A 15,363-nucleotide genomic window follows, 5' to 3' on the forward strand; every position below is an offset into this window, starting at 1 on the left:
AAGTGGATATGATTATTGTTAAAGAAGGCAAGCTCGCATTACACAGTTCCCCACTCGGTCACGGAAGACCGGGCCTTGGACCTGGAACACTTCCTTACCAAGGGGTAAGGAGCGCACGCAGCCTGTGCTGGGCTGACTGCCTTGCGTGGGAGTGTCTTTCCGTGTTTCATGCTCAGTGAACAGTCCTTCACTCTGCTTAAACCTGTACGTCAATGGCCCACAGGTTCACACCTAACTTGCAGTATTTCAGACTTCATGGGGAGTGGTCAGAGTTCTGCTGTCACACGAGAGGGGTGTGCCTAGGCCAACTGCCCTGCACTGGCTGCCCAGGGGACCTGCTGGCCATGGGGGACCGACCCCCACTATCAACACTGGTCTTCTCTGTTTTTCCCGTGTAAGCCCAACATCTTTCCATACAGTGCTTGACCGTGTTGTGTTTTCCCTGGCAATTCTGATGGCATCATGAAATGGGCAGAAGTGTTTAGAGTCCTATGATAGCTGGTACGCAGTGTTCTGCGCCGCACCCCCACCCCGGGATTGACCGCTGGTATGCAACATTCTGCTCGACAGTGCTATATAGTCATATTTTGCACAGAAGTATAGCGAGTGCCTTAGCTTTAGATAAGCAGAATGGTGATCAAATTCCTTGGCATCAGTAGTTATATTCATTGGAACTTTTGAAAACAGATCATAAAGCAACCAAGAAGGAGTTTAGATAAAAAGGGATCTGTTAGAAGGATCTTGGGATAATTCATCGCACCGTTTTCTCAGTGGGACAGTGATATGGTTGGTGGAAAGATGCCATAGACAGAGTTAAGGGAATATGTTTTCGCTGATGTCAAAAGATACAGAAACTTAGCTTCATGCACCTTAACTGCATCTTCTGCAGGAGAAGATGTGGCTGGCATCCTTGAGTCCTCCAAGATCCCTTTATGGCCCGTGGGCATAGAGTGACGATGTTACTGGGTAGAAGAAGCACTCACCTGCCTCTTCTTTGGAGGTCTTTTTACTCTCTTAGCCCCTTTTAGTCATACCAGGGAGCCTGGCTACCTGCTTGCCTACTTGCCAGATATAAGAAATGGACACAAAACAGTTCCTCATTTGCCATGAGACTGGTGACAGCAGATGTTCATTTACCACAAGTTTCTGGTTCTGAGACTTCAGACCTGCTTGAGGTTGTCTTAGCTCAGGCAGCTGTTGTAGAATACCATGGGCTTGGTGGCCAGAGCAGCAGTTCTGTCTCACAGTTGTGGAGGCCGGGAAGCAGGAACTTCAGGGGCGGCATGGTCGGGTTCTGGTGAGAGCACTCTTCCCAGATTCTAGATGGCCATCTTCTTGGTGTGTCCTCACAACGGCAGAGTGCAGGGAGAGGGAGCAAGCTTGGTCATGTCTCTTTGGAAGGCACTAGTCCCGCTCATGCACCTCTGGCCGGACTTACTTTCCAAAGATCTTACCTCCTCGTACCCTCACACCAGGAGCAGGGACCTCAACACAAGTTTTGTGGGGACACAAAGTTCAGTCTATAACATGGATTGCGGAGTGGCGGGGTGGTGATGGGAGCTGGGAGGAGGGTATTGTGATTAGCAGCACCGTTTGTTCAGGGAAGACAGGCCTCCAGAAGAAAGAATGGGTTGTGGCAGAAGGTGGGGTAGTGGCCACATATGATAAATAGATCCCAGCACAACAGCAAACAATAAACCTCCAAAATCCAAATAACCTTCATCGCCAATGCCACTGACCCTGTTCAGGAGCAGATGTCATCCCTGAGAGCCTCATTTTTTGAAGAACGGTGCCCAGCAGAGTTGTTTTTCTCATCTTGTTCGGTCCTGACAAATATTACCGAGCTCCTGTACCTTCAAGGAAACATGTACCAGCAGAGGGTGACCGTACAGTTCCATTTCTCTAAAATATCTAGAATAGGCAAGATCCTGGAGACAGAAGGTAGATTGGTGGTTGCCAGGGACTGGGGGGTGGGGGGAAAGTGCAGGTGATAGCTTAAAGATACGGAGTTTCTTTCTGAGGTGATGCAGATATTCCAAAAGTCTGTTGATGGTTGCACAACTTTGTTGACATACTCAAAATGATTGGCTCGTACACTTTAAATGGATGAATTATATGGTATGTGAATTGTGTCTCAATACCACTGTTTAAAAAAAGAAGAATTAAAACAGAGGGCTGAATGGTTTCCTAGGAAAGAAGCTTAGAAATTGGCAAAACAAGGAGAGCAGACGGACATTCCTTCAGCAAACCAGACCTACAACTGAAGTCTGTGGGTGGGGACAAGGTCAGTATTTAACTCAGAGCTATTCTAAGTGTGGGCTCCCCACCCGCAGCTGAGTATCCTGGGAGCTCAGCAGAAACGTAAATTCTTAGGTCCTACCTCAAACTACCAAATCGGATTCCCTGGGGAATCACTAACCTCAAGGAAGTATGAATTTAATTCATTGTCATTTTTAATAAACAGGAACTCCTTTCCTAACAGTATGCAAAGTGCTACCAACTGTGCTCCCCAAACTGTGGGTCAAATAAGATGTAAAAGCAGCAATAACATGCTTTAAAAAAAAAAAAATCACTTGGGGGCCCCTGGCTGGCTCAGTTGGAAAAGCGTGAGACCCTTAATCTCTGGGTCGTGAGTTCAAGCCCCACATTGGGTGTAAAGATTGCTTAAGTAAATAAATAAATCAAAACTTTCAAAAAAAAAAAAAGGTACTTAGACAAAAGAACCTGATTTCTGTACTTTGCAGATAATGATACCAACACAGCAGGGCTTATTAACAACCAGTGGTTACTTGCAATGAAGACAGTTTATTTGCTGGAAGCTGCTGAAGCGGTTAAGTAGACTGATGTGCCTTGAAGCTGCAGGTATTTTCTCCGTGACCTGCTGGAAAGATACCTCTATCATTTTTCTCCACCGCAGATGCTGAAATTGGTGTGAATGCCATGAAAGCCGAGATGCAGGTGGAAATTCAGAGATAATTTTGTCATCCTGAAAGGCAATTACTTGCTCCAGTGCCACATTTCCAGATCCAGGGTCTGAGGACAAATTTATCTCCCGTAATCACGTGAAGCAATGTAAGTGCCGCACACTTATTAGAGCAAGAAAAAAACAATCTTAAGGTTGCTTCTGAAAATATTCAGAAATTAGCCTCTTTAAGCCGTGCCCAAGAGCGTGGTGGGCGAGCCTTGGTCAGTGAACTGGCACCGTCGCTTTAACTCTAACCTTTAACTCTAACCATTAACTCTGGGAGGTAAATTTTGACCTTGGTCAGTTACTGTTAGGAAGGAAACTTAGATCGGTGGCAACATCCCCAGAAACAGAAATCCACGCTGGCCGTGCTGGCCGGCACGCGCCTGTTCTGACTTCACTTGAAAGTGAATGTCCGTTTGGTACAAAATTGCAGTCCAGCCGCTGTCTGAGCCCAGATGTTTCTGTAGTTACAGGAAAATGTCACACTTTTTTTTTTTTAACCAATTTTTAAAAATAAACATATAATGTATGAAAATGTCACACTTTTAAAATAATGACAACCGTAACTTTTCATAATAAAATTGTAATATTTTAGAATGAAATGTATATATGGAAGTTCATTCTAGGATAAAATACAGTTGACCCTTGAACAAAACGAAGGTTAGGGTCCCAACCCCATTTGCCATTAAAAATCCATGTATAGGGGTGCCTGGGTGGCTCAGTGGGTTAGAGCCTCTGCCTTCGGCTCAGGTCATGATCCCAGGGTCCTGGGATCAAGCCCCGCATCGGGCTGTCTGCTCCGCAGGGAGCCTGCTTCCTCCTCTTTCTCTGCCTGCTTCTCTGCCTACTTGTGATCTCTGTCTGTCAAATAAATAAATAAAATCTTAAAAAAAAAAAAAAAAGAATATCGCCTCTTAGCGTAAGGTGAGACATTTAAAAAAAAAAAAATCTATGTATAACTTTTGACTACCCCCAACCTTAACAGACTACTTTTGATCCAAAGCCTTACTGATAGCATGAAGTCAATTATCATGTATTTTATATGTTGTGTGTATTATGTGCTATCTTCTTCAAATACCTAACCCTTTCTTTCTCTCGTTCTCTCCCTTTGTTCCTTCCTTCCTTCCCTCTCTTTCTTTCTTTCTTTTTGGTATTTCCAGGCTATGCATTTTGTCTGTAAGTTTTTTTCCAAATTGTGGCAAATCTGTAAAAACTTTCCAACATATTTACAGAACCAAAACTGCTTATAAGTGGACCCATGCAGTTCAAAGCTGTGGTTTTCAAGATCAGCTGTATTTGTTTCTGGCCTTGGCTCGGGCCACAGGGCTCTTGGCTAAAATGTGTGCTGCTTTGTGCACCCCTGGGTTACAGTGGGCAAAACTTAAAATTAACATTGGGCATCTAGATTTTGAAAACAATTTCTTGGCCTCGTGTCCAACTCCACATCCTCTCGTGTCCTGTTCAGTTCTCCCTCTCTCCTGCCTCACCTCTACCTCCCAGTTTAGTGAGGGCCTTTATTCACAGAGCTAAGGCCTTATAGTAAGTTCTGAAACCCAGAGCAGGGGCGCCTGGGTGGCTCAGTCATTAAGCATCTGCCTTTGGCTCAGATCAGTATCCCAGTGTCTTGGGATGGAGTCCTGCATCGGGCTCCTGCTCGGCGGGAAGCCTGCTTCTCCCTTTCCCACTCCCCATGCCGTGTTCCCTCCTTTGCTGTGTCTTTCTCTGTCAAATAAATAAATAAAATCTTAAAAAAAAAAAAAGAAAGAAAGAAAGAAAAGAAACCTAGAACAGCTCCTTCCCCAGACTCTTACAGAGACAAATATATGTATTAGCAGGTATATGTACTATAGTTTATATATAATTTATATAACATATATGCAAACAATAGATATACTAAGTATTAAACTAAAAAAAAAGTCCAATGAGTGGAAATAAGGGGTACATGGTATAATTCTTTATACCATCTTTATGATTTTTCTGTAAATCTAAGTTTACTCCAAAGTAAGAAAAAAAATTAAATGGATGGAAGACTAATACATCGGAAAATACAACAATCCCGCCAGCAAGACCCCTCTCTGTGCTAATGAAAATTCGTGCTGCATATAGTCTGCACAAGAGACTATGAAATTAGGACAAAATCTCACAGACACAGAGCAAAGCAGAAAGAAGAATAGTGACTTCTCCTATCTCCTGAGGAGACAGAGGGCTTACTACCTCTCTCAAGAGCCCCTTCAACTAATTCCAGCGATACACACATTTACATATCTAGAGGCTATTTGGCCCTCAACCTTAGAGATAACTCCATCATCAAAATTGGGGACTGGAGAGACTTATCTCTAAAGGTTAGAGTAAGGACTCTGATTTATGATGTTGCTGTGTCTTAGAAACATTGTGAGAGAAGGGTCAGGAGTGGGAGAGAACAGTCTCTTTGCCCTCTGTCAACAGAGAAATGATTTTTTAAAAAAAGATTTTATTTATTTATTTGACAGACAGAGATCACAAGTAGGCAGAGAGGTGGGCAGAGAGAGAGGGGAAGCAGGCTCCCTGCTGAGCAGAGAGCCCGACGTGAGGCTCGATCCCAGGACCCTGGGATCATGACCTGAGCCGAAGGTAGGGGCGCCCCTAGAGAAATTTTTTTAATTTACTCTCACAATACTTAGTGCAGAAGATGTGCCTCCAAGAGAACTAACATTCTGCTGGTGAGTATGTGAATTGGTAAACCCCTCTGGAAAACAATTCGGCATCCCCTAGAAAAGCAAAGGTGCACATGCCCCATGGCCTTACCGGTATACTCTGAAGAAACTCTGGTCTCTGTGTACCAGGAGACATAAAAAATTCCACCACAGCTTTATTCAAAATAGCAGGAAACTGGAAACAACCCAATAGTCCGTTGACAGAATGACGACTACATGGCAATATATTCACATCATAGGATACCGCAGAGCAGTCATCGTTATTGAACTAGAATTTCACCTAGCGAGATGGCCGAATCTCACAAGGATACTAAGGAGTAAAGAAAGTCCTAGAATACAGAGGATGAACACACACACAGCATTCAAAAGCAAGCAATTCGAAACAGATATTCTTCAGGGATACATGATAAGTGTGGTGAAACTATTAAGAAAAGCAAGGGAGGGGCACCTGGATGGCTCAGTTGGTTAAACCTCTGCCTTCAGCTCAGGTCATGATCCCAGGGTCCTGGGATCGAGCCCCACATCGGGCTCTCTGCTCAGCAGGAGGCCTGCTTCCTCCTCTCTCTCTGCCTGCCTCTCTGCCTGCTTGTGATCTCTTTCTGTCAAATAAATAAATAAAATCTTTAAAAAAAAAAAAAGAAAAGCAAGGGAGTAGAACAATTAACAAAATTCAACACAGTCGTTTACTGCTGGGGGTAATCCCGTCTTTGAAAATATGAAGTAACTCATGGTAGGTAGTTTTGTTTTAATGGCCGGTAGAGATGGCAAAAGCCCAGGGAGAGCTGAGTGCTGGCAGGATTTCCAGAGCACAACCCCTTGGAAGGCACTGAGACTTCATTTGGCCCTTTGAAGGGAGGAATCACATAGTTTTTCAAACCTGGAATGAATATGAGTTCTTTGCCCTGCCCCCTCCTTTTGCAGATGAAGAAATTGAGATACAGGGAAGTACCTTTCTTAAATTTTTTTTACTTTTAAAAGATTTAAAAAAATTTTTAAAAAAGTAATTTCTACACCCAGCATGGGACTCTCATGCTCACAATCCTGAGGTCAAGAGTCCTACGCACCACCAGCTGAGCCAGCCAGGAGCCCCAGGATGTACCTTTAAAAAAAAAAAAAAAAGAAAAAGGCTTTTAAAAATGCTTAATATATTCTCCACATTGTCAGACCAATTGCAAGGTGGAAAATTGGAGTGAAAAGCTCTTTTGAGAAGAGCCTCTTAGGTGCTGAACAATGTAGCTGGGCATATGTCAGGTTGCAATTCTCTTTTTCTTGGTCTTTGTACCGAGCTCTTTGCTCAGTATATTTGCCTAGCCCTATTCAAGGGGCCCTGAATGGGTTCATGAGCTATTAGTCATCCCGCATGACAGGTAGCTGTGAGTGGACAGGTAACCTCAGTCTTCTCGGCTTCCCCTCTGTCTGGGATAGCGTCCTGTCCATGGTGCTCTAAAACTCCCGGGTCATCAGCCTAGCACACCCACCGAGGGCCAGATGTATCATTCACATCATCTTTGTTTTTGTTTTTGTTTTTTGTTGGAAAGATTTTACTTGTTTATTTGACACAGAGAGAGAGAGAGAGAGAGAGAGAGAACAGCAGGGGAAGCAGGAAAGGGAGAAGCAGGCTCCCTGCTGACCAGAGAGCCCCAGGCAAAGACAGATGCTTAACTGCTTAACCAACTGAGCAACCCAGGCGGCCCTCACTTCATCTTTTTTTTTTTTTTTAAGATTTTATTTATTTGAGAGAGAGAGACAGCGAGAAAGGGAACACAAGCAGGGGGAGTTAGAGAGGGAGAAGCAGGCTTCCCATTCAGGGAGCCCTATGCAAGGCTCGATGTGGGGCTCGATGTGGGGTTTGATGTGGGGCTTGATCCCAGGACCCTGGGATCATAATCAGAGCCAAAGGCAGAGGCTTAACAACTGAGCCACCCAGGCGCCCTCCTCACTTCATCTTGAGAAAGCTACTCCCATTCATGGTACAATTCACGTAACTACTTGGGAATTTTAATCTCCCCTCAACATTGGAGGCTGGTCATCCTCAGGTTCCAGCTCAGAGCTGCCTGACTTCAAAGTATGTGCTGCTTTTACTTACTATAACCTACTGACTGTGTTATCTTTGCCACTCTATTTAATTCTGTTTGATTCCTGGCTTTCCCCTGTCATGAAATTATAATTTACCTATTTATTTATAGTCCTTTATTCATGATATTAGTACTTCACTGGAAGTAAGTTTGCCAGATTAAATGTTCTGCAGTATTTGGGACAGGTTTATACTGAAAAATGATTTCAAGTTTACCTGAAATTCAGATTTAACTGAGCATCCTCTATTTTGAATTTGCTAAATTTGGCAACCCTAACCCAAAACCCTTGAGAAAGCACTTTATTATTTCCAGCGAGGCTTTCCTCCTCATGAAAGATGGAGAAACACATGAGATACGTTGGCCGTCAAGTAAAGACCTTAAAGAAGTCTTCTCAAGTGCTAACTAGGGGTGCTCATGTCCTCCACCCCCGACATTTGGCAGTGTGTGGAGACATTTTTGGTTACCCTAATTGGGTTTGCTGCTGGCATCTAGTGGGTAGAGCCCAGGGATGCTGTTAAACTTTCTCCAGTATACAGGAACCCCCCCCCAACACCCGCCCTGCCAACAACAAAGAATTATTTTGTCCAAAATGCCAATAGTACCAAGGCTGAGAAACCCTTTCCATGAAGAATCACTCAGCTAAGCTGGTATAAATCCAGGAAAATCATATATATTTATGGTTGGTTTTTTTTTTTTTAAGATTTTATTTATTTATTTGACAGAGAGATCACAAGTAGGCAGAGAGGCAGGCAGAGAGAGAGGAGGAAGCAGGTTCCCTGTTGAGCAGAGAGCCCGATGTGGGGCTCGATCCCAGGACCCTGAGATCATGACCTGAGCTGAAGGCAGAGGCTTTAACCCACTGAGCCACCCAGGCAGCTCCTACTTATGGGTTTTTTAATCCCTTTGAGGCTACCCATATATTTCTAAATAGGGCCTGGCCTTCTTTTAGTTCCCAGAAAATTAATGCTAAAGCCATTTCTTTACCTGAACTAGTTAACTCACAGTTATGGTTGCTGGTGGCAGCAGAAGTAGACTCAGATTCTTAATGTACTTGAGCATATATTAGAAAGACTTTTGATGTTATATTTGTACTCTTAATTATGCTTATTGAATAATGTTCTTTATTTGAACTAGGGGCAGGGTTAGAAATGAAGTGGTCTTGGGAAACAGTCTCAATATTAGGCTGAAATATGTGATGGTCGAAACCGATCAAACACTGGCACTTTCATGTGGTTTGACCTGATGTGGGGTGTGCAGTAAGACTGCACGTGATGGGAATGCACTGTAATCCAACTAAGGGAGTCAGTTAGAGCTTTTTTTTTTTTTTCTTTTAAGGTTTTGTTTATTTATTTGAGACAAAGGGAGAGACAGAGTGAGCAAGCACAAGCAGGGTAGGGTGGGGGAAGGGAGAGGGAGAAGCAGACTCCTTGCTGAGCAGGGAGCCCGATGTAGGGCTCCATTCCAGGACCCTGGGATCACGACCCGAGCCAAAGGCAGATGCTTAACCAGCTGAGCCACGCAGGGACCCCTTTGCTTTACTTACCAATGGCACGTGGGAAACTTGTCTTTCTGCTGTTTGCTGGGCCAGCCCTCTTCTCCTTTATCTGCTTTCGTGCTTTTCACTGGCATGTAAGTTTCAGTGAAACTTAGACCCCCAGGTGCACAAAATGTGCCCAAGGCTTGAATAGCAAGTAAATCAACCAGGAAAGAGAATTCTAACTTTAATTTGTAGTCTTCAAAATTTGGGTCCAGATTTAGCTCAGGGCCCTGAAGTGAAGAAGAAATAGCATATTTTCAGTCTATTCCTTGTCAAGAGCCCCTAGAGGTAAGGGGCATAAGAGAAATGCCAGCTGCTCCTTGTTCAACATCCTCAAACATAAATATTAGCTATATTTTGGCGTAATAGATTTAGAGAAAAAAAAAAAACTTCTTTGTTTAAAAAAAAGACTAAGGACAACATATACTAAAATGGTTTGAATTTCACAGATGATACCCTACTAATATTTTTAGTTTAGCACCATCTGTTTATCTGAAATTAAATTTCTGGCAAATGGTCACGCCAGGAGATGCTGTTTTTATTTTTGTATGCAGCTGAAACAGAATAATAAAAATCTGCTTGAGTTGAAGAAATATGTTCATAAAATGTTTCTTTTTTAATCCGAGTTGGCTGAGAAAATGACTTTTTAATCTAGTGGCAGCTGCTTTCATTTGGCTGGTTTTCAGTCTCAATAGTTTATGTTGGAGACAGATCATTTGTTTTATATTTGGATGCAGGATACCAAACAGTGCCTTTTGAGGTACGAGGAGGACCCAGATATGCAAATGTTAGCCTACCTTTCTGTTTATTTCTTTTCTTCTTAGACTGACACGAATGGCATGCCAGTAGGTCTGTAAATTAAAAGCCCAAGTGGCAAATTGCATACCACCCGGTTGCCGTGTTATTTTTATTCGACTCCAAGAAAGTCGCATCCTACACATTAATTGGCATTTGTTTACAGCAGGGGGAAATGATGGCTTTTGAAAATATGACTCAGTGGAAACCCTTCTCGTCACACTGGCTTGCAAATAGAATCCTTGCACTCCCTTTGGGTTCTGTGGGTGATTCCACTGGGAGCCCCATTCTTCCCAACAGAGTGTTAATTAAAGAAAGCCACCTCTTGGCACGTCTCTTGCTCCAGCTACACTGCCGAATCCTCCCGCGGCCTCTTTAATCAACAACATGTGTTCCATGTCTAGTTTTTGTGTGAGGCTGCAGCTACTGCCCTGATTTCAAAGGTGGTGGCAAGGACAGAGGGCTTTTCCTGCCTTCCTTCCAAGTCAGGGCAGGTAACTGTACGTTAGAGACGCCCCTAATACCCGCTGTTGACTTGCCATTAACCGAAACTTCCTAAGAAGAGCACGAATTGCGTGGAAGAAACGGATCTGGCCAGTCTGCCTCTTTGTGCCGGGTTTCTTTCTGTTTATCTAATAAACCTGCTTGTCTTATTGGACGGTGTTAAGTTAATTTTGTGTACCCGTTTCTCTTAGTACTGAAAAGACAGTGCATTATTTTGAAGTGTAGAGGCTGGTCTTCAGTGATAAACTCATTACCCAGAAAAGTGAAGTGCATTTTAAAGAAAACTGATGGATGGGTCAGCTCGGGCTACTGTAACAAAACACCGCGGACTGGGGGGGCTTAAATGATAGCAGTTTATTTCTCACAGTTCTGGAGGCCGGGAGGAAGTCCAAGATCAAGGTGCTGGATCCTAGCGAGTGCTCTCTTTCCTGGCTTCCAGATGGTAGCCTTCTTGCTGTGTCCTCACAGGGCAGATGGTGGTTGGGCTGGGTGGGGTGGGTGGGTGGAGGGGCAGAGCTACCGTCCGCTACTTCTAATGCCACAACCCTATCAGATTAGAGTCCTACCCTTGCGACCTTGTTTAACCTTAATCACCTCCTAAAAGCCCTGTCTGCAAATACAGTCACTTTAGGGGCTTGGGATGTAACATATGAATTTTGGGGGGACACAATCCAGTACAGGGCAATTGAACTGGACTAAAAAAGACACTTTAATGTTAGGACTCTCAAATTATTGTGACAAAACCAACTGAAAAAAAAAAGTGGGTATTAATACTAGTCCCTTTTAATTTCGTGTTTCAAAAACTAAATCAGTTTTTAGAGTTTTGTTTAAAATTTGAAAAGTTGCCAAAGCAATCTGTGGAATAATATGAAAAGTCAGGGTAGTCATTCCAGGGGCCGGGGAGGCTAGAGTGACTCCAGGGGGCACCCAAGGGGGCTTCTGGGATCCTGCAGTGCTCCATTTCCCGTCTGGGGATCGAACCAAAGGATGTGATCAGTTTGCAAGTATTCGCTGAGCTGTCCATACGGAATTGGTGCACTTTACGGTATGTGTATTGTAGGTCAATCAAAAGTTAAAACACAGGGGCGCCTGGGTGGCTCAGTGGGTTAAGCCACTGCCTTCGGCTCCAGTCATGATCTCAGGGTCCTGGGATCGAGTCCCGCGCCGGGCTCTCTGCTCAGCGGGGAGACTGCGTCCCCGCCACCTCTCTCTCTGCCTGCCTCTCTGTCTACTTGTGATCTCTCTCAAATAAATAAATAAAAATCTTAAAAACAAAAGTTAAAACACAAAAGAAACACGTGAGTGATGTGTTTAATACCAGAAATAAACTGCACTATCGTCCCGCCGTGTCCCCACCTAGACGGTGAACAGGGAGCTCCTCCTTTGTCTTCTCCATTCAGAAAGGCCCCGGCGGTTGAAATCTAATGGGTCGGTGCCTACAAAGAAGTCTAGGCTTGTGTGAGGTTGGGTATAATATCATCTTCCCACAGGCACAAGCGGAACTGCAGACACAGTGAAAATTTCTGGCTGACACTGCTTGATGTTGTTTTTTTTTCTCAGCCTGGTAGCTCAGCAGCTGGAGGCTAAAAAGCCAGGTTTCCAGGGACGGGAGGAAGGCTTCTGAGTAAGAGGCAATGCGGACTGCAGATGAGGGTGACCGCCGGAGGCCTCTCGAGACTGGGGGCGCTTTTAAGTGGGTTGTCAACCAACACTGCCGTGTTGTTCCAGGAGGTTCCGGCTGCCCCAAGAAGAGGCTTTGAATCTGTGCAAGTGCCTGAGCTGGTTTTTCCTAGATGATGTTGTGGGGCTGTAGGGTCAAGTGTAAGGTTTGTGACCTTGGACGTCGGTGTCCCTAGAGGTGTCACACTCACACACCCAAGGTGAAACTTGTCTTTCTCCAAACAATTGCCAGTAAGGAGCTTGCTCCGCTGTAACCTTTCAGACCAGCAGTGCTTGCCAGGGTTACAAAGAGATGACTGCCCCAGTTCCAGAACACCAGGCCTGGGCTCCATTGTTCGCCAGTGTTCACACTGAGTATTACATTGTTTCACATTGTGGTTTAACTTCCTACAGAACATTAACAGCAGTAGCCAGTGGAATGTTTTCAAAACCACTTACGTTTGTGGAGCTCACTGTGCTCACCCAGGCTAATGGAAATTTCATTGTTCTGGGAGCGCTGGCTCTGTCAACAGTTCTCTTGGTGTTCTTGTATTGTCTGTCATGTGTAAACCAAGCACACTTACCTCTACTCACTTTCTATAATTGTTTGGATATAATTTAAAAATAACTGCATAAAATGCCTTTACAATACGTTTCAGAGCTCTCGGTGGTTATTTCCCTGTGGAGATGTTTCCTTGTGGAAAGAACACAATTTCTGAGTCGTTGAGGAATGGCTGATGCTCAGGCCTTTCGGTTAAGATCAAGTGAAGTTTTGAGGTTGTTGAAAAGCTCTGGTTTGGTGTTTGTGGTTTTTGTGTGGGCGTACTGGCAGTGGGCCTATCTCTCCGTGCTTTCTAAGAGATTCTAGACTTTCCTGATCACGTTCATCTCCAGCTGTCGGTAAGCTTCCTGACGGTTAGGGCCCGAGCTCTCCTTTCTTCACCACCACCCAACCCTAGACACTCAAACTGTCCTTGGACCACCAGCCGGGGACAGCCGGGAGCTCCTTAGAAGTGCAGCATCTTGGCTCTGCATCAGCCACAGCCTGTGATCACATCATTTGCATTTTCACAAGATCTTCTGAGTGATTCCTACACACATGCCCATGCAGCTGCACTAGGCAAGGGCAGGGACTGAGAGATCCCTCTTCTCCAAACATCTCCCACTGGGCCCGGACTGCTATTATTTAGGATGAATTTCTCTAGTTTGTGCCACTTATTATGAAATACACCCGGCCTGCGTAACTCGGTAAGTCATTTGCAGTTCAGAGTCTTCATGTGAATTCATCCACTCGGGCCCTTCCAACGCGACAGATGGCAGAAAGCAGGTTGACTGAGGAGTGAAGGTGGGAGGAAGGAAGTGGAGTAGAAAATGCTGCGCCTTTGCTGGAAGAAAGGAGGCCGGCTCCCAGGATCGCGGCGCCCTGAAGCAGCGCTGTGGGGCTGGGCAGGAAGAAGCAAAATCGCCATTGATCATGGTCACAATAACCGTAAATCACTGTTGCCACAGGGTGGCTTAGCCTGTGTGACCCTGAGATCCACCTTGGGGAGGAGGGTGGCTTCTCAAAAAAGCCAGCCCCCCGGAGGCAGGGAATTCGGGAATGTTCACCCTGCTCTATGCTTTGTTCACCCCGGGCTTAGGACATCTGGATCTCTAGGGGAGAAAAATCTGTGTCTTTAGCAAATGCCTCAAGTGTTCACATCCACAGGCATGGCTGAGTGAAAGGTGAGCCTGGATCCTGGGCCTGGCACTCTGTAAATTCTCTACAACCATCCCAGATCTGCTGGGCTCCAAAACCTTCGTTCTCTTTATTGTCTCATACCTTAACGTTTGTAGGGGAGCAAAACTTTCCCCTTCTTCCCTTCTAGATTCTTTGGCGGGCCGAGACAGATTAACAGGAGAAAACCAAATTTCGTTACGTATGTATGGAAGCTCAAAGATCTGAGCCTCAGGGACAAGTTGAACGAACAGGAGAGGGGCCTTCAGCTTCAAGGGGGAGGAGGGCGATTCACAGGACGAAAGAAGAGATGTTTGGAAATTAGATGTTTGCCCTGCCACACAAGATAGGTCAGTCAGATAAAAAGTTAGTCTCTTTCTGGGTCGGTTTGGGCCCGTATCTAAGTTCTTTTTAGGCAGTTAAGGGAGAGGTAAATGTTTTTCTTCCTTCTGCTGGGTCTTGACTGCCTTCAACTGAAAACAGTCCTTGTACTAAACTGGCACAAGTTGGGGTTGCATCTTCGGCTCCCCCTCACCTTCCATAAAGCTGTTGTGGCCCAAAGGTTATCCTACCCACGCTGTGGTTTCTCCTACCGCACCCTTTGGGAGTGGCAGTTTCTGCAGAAGTTCCCTAATTTGATTCTGAAATTGTGACACAAACATCCAGATTTGGGTGGAATTGCACAAGGAAAGCACACTGGTGAACTGGGGAGGCTGGGCCCTCCTTCCTCCCCTCCTGCTGTGGTCAGTAACCAACAGAACCAATGATCCAGGGCTAAGATGCTGGTCCCAAAGGGTTGAAAAGCAGGGCTCTCTCGGGGAACTGAGAATTTCTGGTTGCCTTGGTATGAAAGCAGTTTTCAAAAGTGATGGAAGCAGGCACATATTGTTCTTGCCCTCGGAAACCTTATTTTGTTTCAAGAAATCCCTAGAAAGAAAACACGCTAATTTAATACAGCAATGTTGAATAGTGAGAGTAGCAAGAACAGGGCACCATCTGGTATGTTTGAATAATTGTCAAGGTTGGCTTTTCTTTAAATGCTGCTTATTGCTGAGTCCACCCATATTCAATTACTAGAGCTAGAAGTCATCTGGTGGTGGCTTATCGGCATTACAGGAGTATACCTGTGTATTGAATTCCTCGACTTGGACTCAGTTTGGAAATTCAGATGCAACATTTGACCTTCATCTATATTTAATCTCCTGTTGTGGGTTACAGCCTCCTTTATGGATTTGTTTCAAAAGCTTCGGATCCTGATTCTGTCATTTAGGGCAGAGGTGTTCCATGCGTGATCCCCTGTGGAAAACAAATACTGCCTTTTTCATTAAAATTTTTATTTTGTGTGTATTTTGTAACATATATGGCATTGTACTATATTAGTAGGATATGTATGAAACTTAGAAGTAAATACATAT

The 15,363-nt window shown here is 44.7% G+C and overlaps 1 long non-coding RNA gene across 1 annotated transcript in view; it reads left to right on the plus strand.

Moving 5' to 3' along the window:
* Positions 1-3,421, plus strand: part of LOC116582560 — a 31,238-nt gene extending 27,817 nt beyond the window's left edge. The window contains exon 3 of the long non-coding RNA XR_004282461.1: positions 2,918-3,421. This is a non-coding gene — a long non-coding RNA (uncharacterized LOC116582560). The remainder of the gene's footprint in view (positions 1-2,917) is intronic.
* The last annotated feature ends 11,942 nt before the right edge of the window (positions 3,422-15,363 follow it).

This window comes from Mustela erminea, chromosome X (assembly GCF_009829155.1).
Source record: "Mustela erminea isolate mMusErm1 chromosome X, mMusErm1.Pri, whole genome shotgun sequence".
NCBI classification, from domain to species: Eukaryota; Metazoa; Chordata; class Mammalia; order Carnivora; family Mustelidae; genus Mustela; species Mustela erminea.